The following is a 7,350-nucleotide window of genomic DNA, read 5'->3' as shown; positions in this document are numbered from 1 at the left end:
TACATATATATACACACATATACGTATATATGGACATATGTGTCCATAAATATGTGTTTGTGTGTGCATGTGTGTGTGTGTGTATATATATATATATATATATATATATGTATGCATGCAAGATATCATTCAGATATAAAAATGGGCAAGGAGGCTATTTCTTCTAACTTTCCACTGAAGATATTCTCTTACCCTTCATTTGTTACCCCAGAGCCTTTTCTAGTATAACTAACTTACCATTGAATATAGCCAGTGGATACTAGATGTGAAGCACTGCCATGTCACAGTGAATAGTTCTGGATTTTGATCATGTATGTAGTAGAGATGGAGCTTTACTATGGGTTTCCAGGGGGCACGTCTTGTGAATGTTTTTATAGGACATGATATGAGTAATGTTCTGATGGGATTTTTGCTGCCTTTCTAGATATGGTCAGTGTGTATTGGAGCAGTTTTTAGCCATCCCAATGGACATTCCAGGGAAATACAGAATTCCTTGTAAGTACTATATGGACCTTTGACGATCCCTTAGCGTCCTATCACAGTCAGATGAGTTGTGATTCTTCTAATGAAGGTATTGGGTTAGGTGATCTTGAAGATCCCTTCCAGCTCTAACATGCTATTTTTAAATTCTAAAATCCAATGGTTTAGCCCAGTGTTTCCTAACATTTGTGAGTAGGAGAGGCAACATGGTATGGTGGAATGAGTATAGGCTCTTGAGCCAGAAGACCTGGGTTCAAATCTCAGCCACATATCTGTGTGGCTTTGGACAAATTATTTAACATCTTTGTGCTTCAGTTTCCTTATCTGCAAAATCAGGCAGTTGGATTAGATGACCTCAGAAGCCCTTTCTTCCCCTAGTTTTAGGAGGAATTCTTTTTTGATGCCAAAATTCTTTATGGCCCCAACACAATAGTGATTAGTACAACTATTACAGTATGGAGATCTCAACATTTTTTATTTTTTAAGTGCATATTTTCTTTCAAGATAAAGTGATTAATTGTACTACTACTGACTTAGAGAAAAGACATTCCAAAAAGTATATACAGCCATAGTCATTGTACTTGGGGTTTCAATCAATCAGTCAGAACTTAAGAACCACCATCTATGTGCCAGACACTGTGCTAAGTGCTGGGGCTTCAGAGAAAGACAGAAGACAGTCCCTGCCCTCAAGTTGCCCATGGTCTAATGGTAGAGATATGCAAAAAAATTATTTTCAAACAAGGTTATATTCAACATAAAATGGAAATGATCAACAGAGAAAAAGCACGAGCATTAGGGACATCAGGAAAGGTAGAATGTGAGAAAGTAGATGATGAAGTTTTTAGGGCAGCTAGGTGGTGCCGTGGTGTTTCCACAATCCAGCTAGCAGCTTCTGTGGGGGTGTAAGATCTACCCACAGCCAGCACCCAGAAAGCTGCCGGCATGTTGGGAAAGCACAGGTTCTTTTGATCTGATTTAATAAGGAAAGCAAGGTTAAAGGGGTTGACAAGTTTACTTTAATCCAGCATACAGACAGCATTCACTTAGTTCAGGGGAAAAATCCAGCACCCTGAACTTCAGAACAAAATACAAACAAATTACAAATATCAACAGACAGACCCAATACAATTCAGTTACCAATATCTAGGTTCAGCCCGGGAGCTCATAACAAGGGCTGGCCCAGAGTCACGCGCCACCACTGCTGCAGCAAAGAGCTCCAAAGAACAAACAGCCAACCCCTGATTTTATATCTTTTTCAGTGTCAGGGGTGAGTCACACATGTGACTCACCCAGGTGACCTAGAATCGTCACAAAGAGGCGGACTTAAACCCACGTGGTCTAAAAGCCTCTGCTGTCCCAGACATGTAAACTAGGCCCTCCCTGGAGTTAGCCCCACCTTGGGCCCCACCTTAGTTGCCAATCCACACTCACATAGGTTTCACACCTATTAGGGATTTGGGCCTGGGGCTTAGCACCTAGTAAAGCTCACTGAATTACTCAAAGAAAACAAAGGCCATTTTGCTTACCAACACAAGTGGATAGAGTGCCAGGCCTTGAGTCAGGAAGACTCATCTTCTTTAGTTCAAATCTGGCCTCAGACACTTACTAGCTGTGTGAGCCTGGGCGAGTCACTTAACCCTGTTTGCCTCGGTTTCCTCATTTGTAAAATGAGAAAGAAATGGCAAACCATTCCAGTATCTTTGCCAAGAAAACCCCAAATGGGATCACAAAGAGGGGAACAGGGCTGAAATGACCTAACAACAAGATGATGAGATTTTAGCTGGGACTTGAAGAGAGCTGGAGAAGTAAGGAGGTGAGGGATGAGAAGAGAGATCATTTCAGGCATGGAAACCCAGCCAGGGAAAAAGACTGGCATCTGGAGGTAGAGTGTCTTGTGTGAGGAACTCCACCAGTGTCTGGAAACTCCTGAATGATTGAATTCCCTCTGCCAGTGCAGGTCAGCATGTGTTCTGCAATTTAGGCTTAGAGAGCTGCCCAGAGCCTTGAGAGGTTAAAGGTTTGCCTAGAATCACACAGATAACATGTACCAGTCAGGAAGACCCCAATCTTCCTGACTTTAAGGCCATCTGTATCTATTATGCTGCATTGTCACTGAGAATACATAACTCCTAACAAAATAAGGATTGGTTTACATACCAATACTTGAGAAAATACAGGGTGTCCCAAAAGCCTTAGTGTGGTTTTAAGCTATTAAAGACTTTTGGAACCCCTTGTATGTGAGGGATCTTATGTCCTTAATGTGGTGGACCTTTGCACCTGTCTGTGACTTAGTAAATATAGGCATGCGCAGAGTGATTTCCCCAGCATCTCATGCCTAGTAAATGTCAGAAGTAGGATTTGTAAGCCAGGTCTTTCTCAGACTAAGCCCAGTACTCTATCCACTACGCCAAGCTGTTTTTACAGAGAAACTACGTAATGAACAAAAGTTATTACTATACATTCAGTCATGCTTTTGTATCTTGTGGGAGGTCCCTCACTCTGGGACCCTTAGTTATGCTATCCCAGCTTGTAGTTATTCCGTGGGCCTGAATACACTAAAAAACCCAAAGCTTGCAACCCCCTGTCAATACATTTTATTTATCATAGTCAACTACAAGGTACACTTAGTTCATAACGAAGGCATTTTAATTAAGTGGCAACATAAATAAAAATAGTCACAGAACATTCTCCCTACATAAACCTTGAAGAGGCAAAGTGGAATAGGGGAGAGAGAATCAGACTCAGAATGAAGACCTGGGCTCATGATCTGTCCTTTATACAGACTGGTTATGTAATTCTGTGCCAGCCACTAACTCCTAAGGAACCCCAGGCAATGCCTTAAGGCTATAAATTGCATTGCTGTAGGCTGTTTTCTCACTGGGAGTTCCCTATGCCAAAAATTACAGCTTTCTTCCCTAAAACACAAATCACCAGTGCCTCGAACTTGCTCTCACACAAATGCATCCACATTCAATATGTTGTACCAGAAGCGAGTGAGACATGCCACAGAGTATAAGTTTTAAGTGGAGAAATTATTAGCTGGCGGCCATTGGGGTACTGCACCACAAATCAATGGTCCTGTGTTGGGGTGACATCTTGGCTTATATAGGATATGTGGGGGTACAGGGTGGGGGAACAGGAACAAAGGTCCTGGCTGATCAAAAGATTCAGTCAGGTTATCCTATTAGTGGGATAATCTCATTTACATTCCTTGGTGGAGTCACGGAGCCCCAGGGATATCTGCTAGAAAGGGTCTGCCAGGTTATCCTTCAGTGGGATGGTCCTATCTATTGACATTCCTTGGTGGGGTCATGGAGTCCCAGGGGGTTTGCCAAATGCCAAAGATATCTGAGTCCATTCTTTCTGGGGGTGCTTGTCAGTAGCTAGGGGTTTTTCAGGGGTTCCTAATTTTCCTTGTATTACAAATGTGAAGAATGGTCCTTCATAGAATGTATGTGTGGAATACTCACATATTAGGGCACGCACGGGCAGGGAACAGGTATGACCAGGGCACACATTAAAGGGGCAACTCAAACTTCCTATGTTGTTGAGCTGCTGCTGCCTCATCCCACCGTCATTGTGCTATTTTCTGTCAGACTTGTTCCCCTTTAGGGGGTATTCTCTGCTCTCTGCCAGGGGATGATTGCTCATCCACTTAGTCATCAGCACTGGCTATTTTGGGGGGTCGCTCAATACCATGTACAATAGTTACTATGGACTATATGATTGTATATGTTTCCTTAGTTCTTTTAGCCGTATGTGCCATCCACTGGGGATGATTTTGTGGTTAATAAGCCTCTGTCCTGCAGAGAAGCCAGTCTCACTCTTCAGTATTCTCTACCAACATGCTATTTTAGTCTCCTTTTTGAGCCTCAGCTGTATAGTCTTTACCAGAGGTGTTAATGTCAAGGCCACCAGCAATCCTCCCTACTGGAGGTGCCGTGGTTAGTAAACCTCTTATCATCAGAGAGCACTATACATCTCCTCAGCCAGCATTTTCAGTCAATTGCTGTGAAGGTCTCTTCTTCCTTCTCAGCTAGAGTTATCAGATAGGTTTCTCAGGCAATGACTGTGAAGGTCCCTTCTTTTTAGACCAGATGTACTAGAAGATAAAGAAACCTAGGTTAAGAGCAGAGTTATCCCTTGAATTCATAACTCGTTATCTGCTTCTCTTTGAAGTATCTTGTACGCTATTATCTCTCCTGGCTTTCTCAGTTCAGCTGCCACTGAACTTATGATTGGAAACCCAGTTTTAAGGACTGATCATACTCCTTAGTAGAAGTAAATATCCCCAGGGCCCTACTTTCTCTGACAGAGATTGTAGTAAGTAAATTGTTTTAATCTTATAGCAGAAGCCTCTGTGTTTGTTTGTTTGTTTGTTTTTTGTAAATACTACTAACTGTACTGGCTAGAAAATTCTGAAAGGTTGTTGCCCTTTAGCCTACTTCTCCTCAGCCACATATCTCTCTCTTTCTCTAATCTATCTTTCTAGGCTCATTGTACATCACTCCCCTTTTTGCATTCTATGACTTAGCCGAATTGACTTCATCATTTTTTGCACAAAGTCAATCCATCTCCTGTTTCCTTGTCTTTGCATAGGTCACTCCGTATTCCTGATATGTACTCCCTCTCCAGTTTTGCTGCATAGAATCTTAGTTATTTTAAGGCTCAGCTCTAGCACCACATTTTACTTGAATGCTTTCTTTACTTTCACTTGCCAGGGTCCTTCCTCCCTCATTAAATTACTTTGTATTGATTTTTTTGTTCTAATATATATTCTGGCTATCTTCCCCAATAAAATATAGGATCCTTGAGGGCAGGGAGTATATCTTTTTTGTCACTGTATTCCCAGCACTTAACACAATGCTTGGCTAGTTATAGGTATATGATCATACTTGTTGGTTGGCTTATTTTGCTGTTGTTCAGTTGTTTCAGTCATGTTTGATTCTTTGTAAGCCTGTTTGGGGTTTTCTTAGTAAAGATACTGTAGTGGTTTGCCATTTCCTTCTCTAGCTTATTTTACAGATGAGGAAACTGAGGCAAATAGGGGTAGGTGACTTGTCCAGGGTCACACAACTAGTAAATGTACAAGGCTGGATTTGAACTCAAGTCTTCCTGACTCCAGTCTTAGTGCTCTATCCACTGAAGCACCTAGCTGCCCCTGACTTATTTTAGATGAATTTATATTTTATTAATCACAATAATCTGCATACATTTAAAAATAGCAATTCATGTAAGTACTGAACATGGGTTCTGTAATGCTCGTACTAACCAATTAAATATGCTAGAGCTTCCTTTTTTCACAAGGGAATCAGACAATAGAATAGCACAACAGCTAGGCAGTCAGGAGGACTTCTGATGCCTAGGGCTGCTTGACATACCAGTGATCCTTTTCAAAGTAAACTTTAGCTGAACTCAAAGATGCCTGTAACTGCTGAAACCAGTCTTGACCAGCTCAGAGAGAAAAGGAAACATCTTGGTTTCTGATTTATCTAAGGGGAAATCAGACATCTTGGTTCCTGACTTATCTAAAGAGCAGCAAATGCCCTGCTTTCTGATTTATTATATTCATGAATATCTTCTTCCGAGACCCCCACTTACTACCTGAGTTCCCAATTTATTGTGTTTCTCCCTTAATCGTGACTTAGCAAAAAGTATAAATTCCTCACCCTTTCCAACTCCCCTTGGGACAGATAAGAACATTGTCTCACTGTTCCAGCTTGCAAGCTTCTTCATCTCAGGCAGTAAATGCAGTTATAATATTTGTAAACCGTGATTGGCCTCTGGTTCATTCTGAGTTCCCCTTTTGGACCTGGGGTTTCTTCCATTTTAGCAGTTCACAGGGGTTTTTATTTTAACATTACAAAGCATTTTTATTTAGTCTAGAAGAAGTGTGTTTATTTGTTTAGGGATTTACAGATCTCTCACAATTACTCTATTATAATCCCAAGAGTATAGTTTGGTAACAACTGACCATCATCCTAAACCATTCTATCTTCACTAGCCCTCCTCTTTGGAAACACCCACCTGAGTACCTGATAAGTTTTCATTCCTTTCCTATTTTTAAAAACCATGATTTCTTCCAGATGTCTATAGACTCTTTAATCTTTCATTATAAAATCAGGTAGACTTTTGTTCCTGGTTTTAAGTGTCAGTTAAAGCCACTATAATCTATTGAGTCATTATAATGACCTAGAAATGGCTGAAATCAGGTTCTCAGGGTTTGAAAACAGAGAAATATTTGTCTGAGTCTATGGAGAATCAAGAGACTCCTCTATTCTTCTGGTGACTGAATCTTTCTTCCCTCCCCATGTTCCTGTCTTGCCCAGGAAATTGTATAGTCTCTGCGACTTTGATTATTACTCTTGGTGAGGACCCAGCAAGGTGGAAGGCTGGAGTTTGATCCTCCATGTCATTACTCTGCTTTGTTGCTTGTTCACTTAAAACTCTTGTACCATTTGCATTTTATCACTGTTTCCATTTTCCTCTGTTCCTAGAAGAGGTTGTTGTTGATGTCATTCATTCATTTCAGTAATGTCTGACTCTGATCCCATTTTGTGTTTTCTTGGCAAAGATATTAAAGTAGTTTGCCATTTGTCTCTCTAGCTTATTTTACAGATGAGGAACTGAGGCAGATAATGTTAAGTGACTTGTCCAAGGTCACACAGTTAGTAAGTGTCTGAGGCTGGATTTGAACACAGGAATTCCTGACTCCCGGGCTGGCATTCTATCCTCTGTGTTACCTAGCTGCCCTAGAAGGGGTTATGGCTCCTTAATCTTTCTTAGTGTTGTCAATGTCCTCCACTCTGCTTTGATGCTCTCTTTAGTCTATCTCTTCTCCAGCAGGTATTGGCAGATCTTGAATAGCTA

The sequence above is a fragment of the Trichosurus vulpecula genome, chromosome 3 (assembly GCF_011100635.1).
Source record: "Trichosurus vulpecula isolate mTriVul1 chromosome 3, mTriVul1.pri, whole genome shotgun sequence".
NCBI lineage: Eukaryota > Metazoa > Chordata > Mammalia > Diprotodontia > Phalangeridae > Trichosurus > Trichosurus vulpecula.
The sequence above is the reverse complement of the archived record's forward strand: the minus strand, read 5'-3'. Positions refer to the sequence as shown.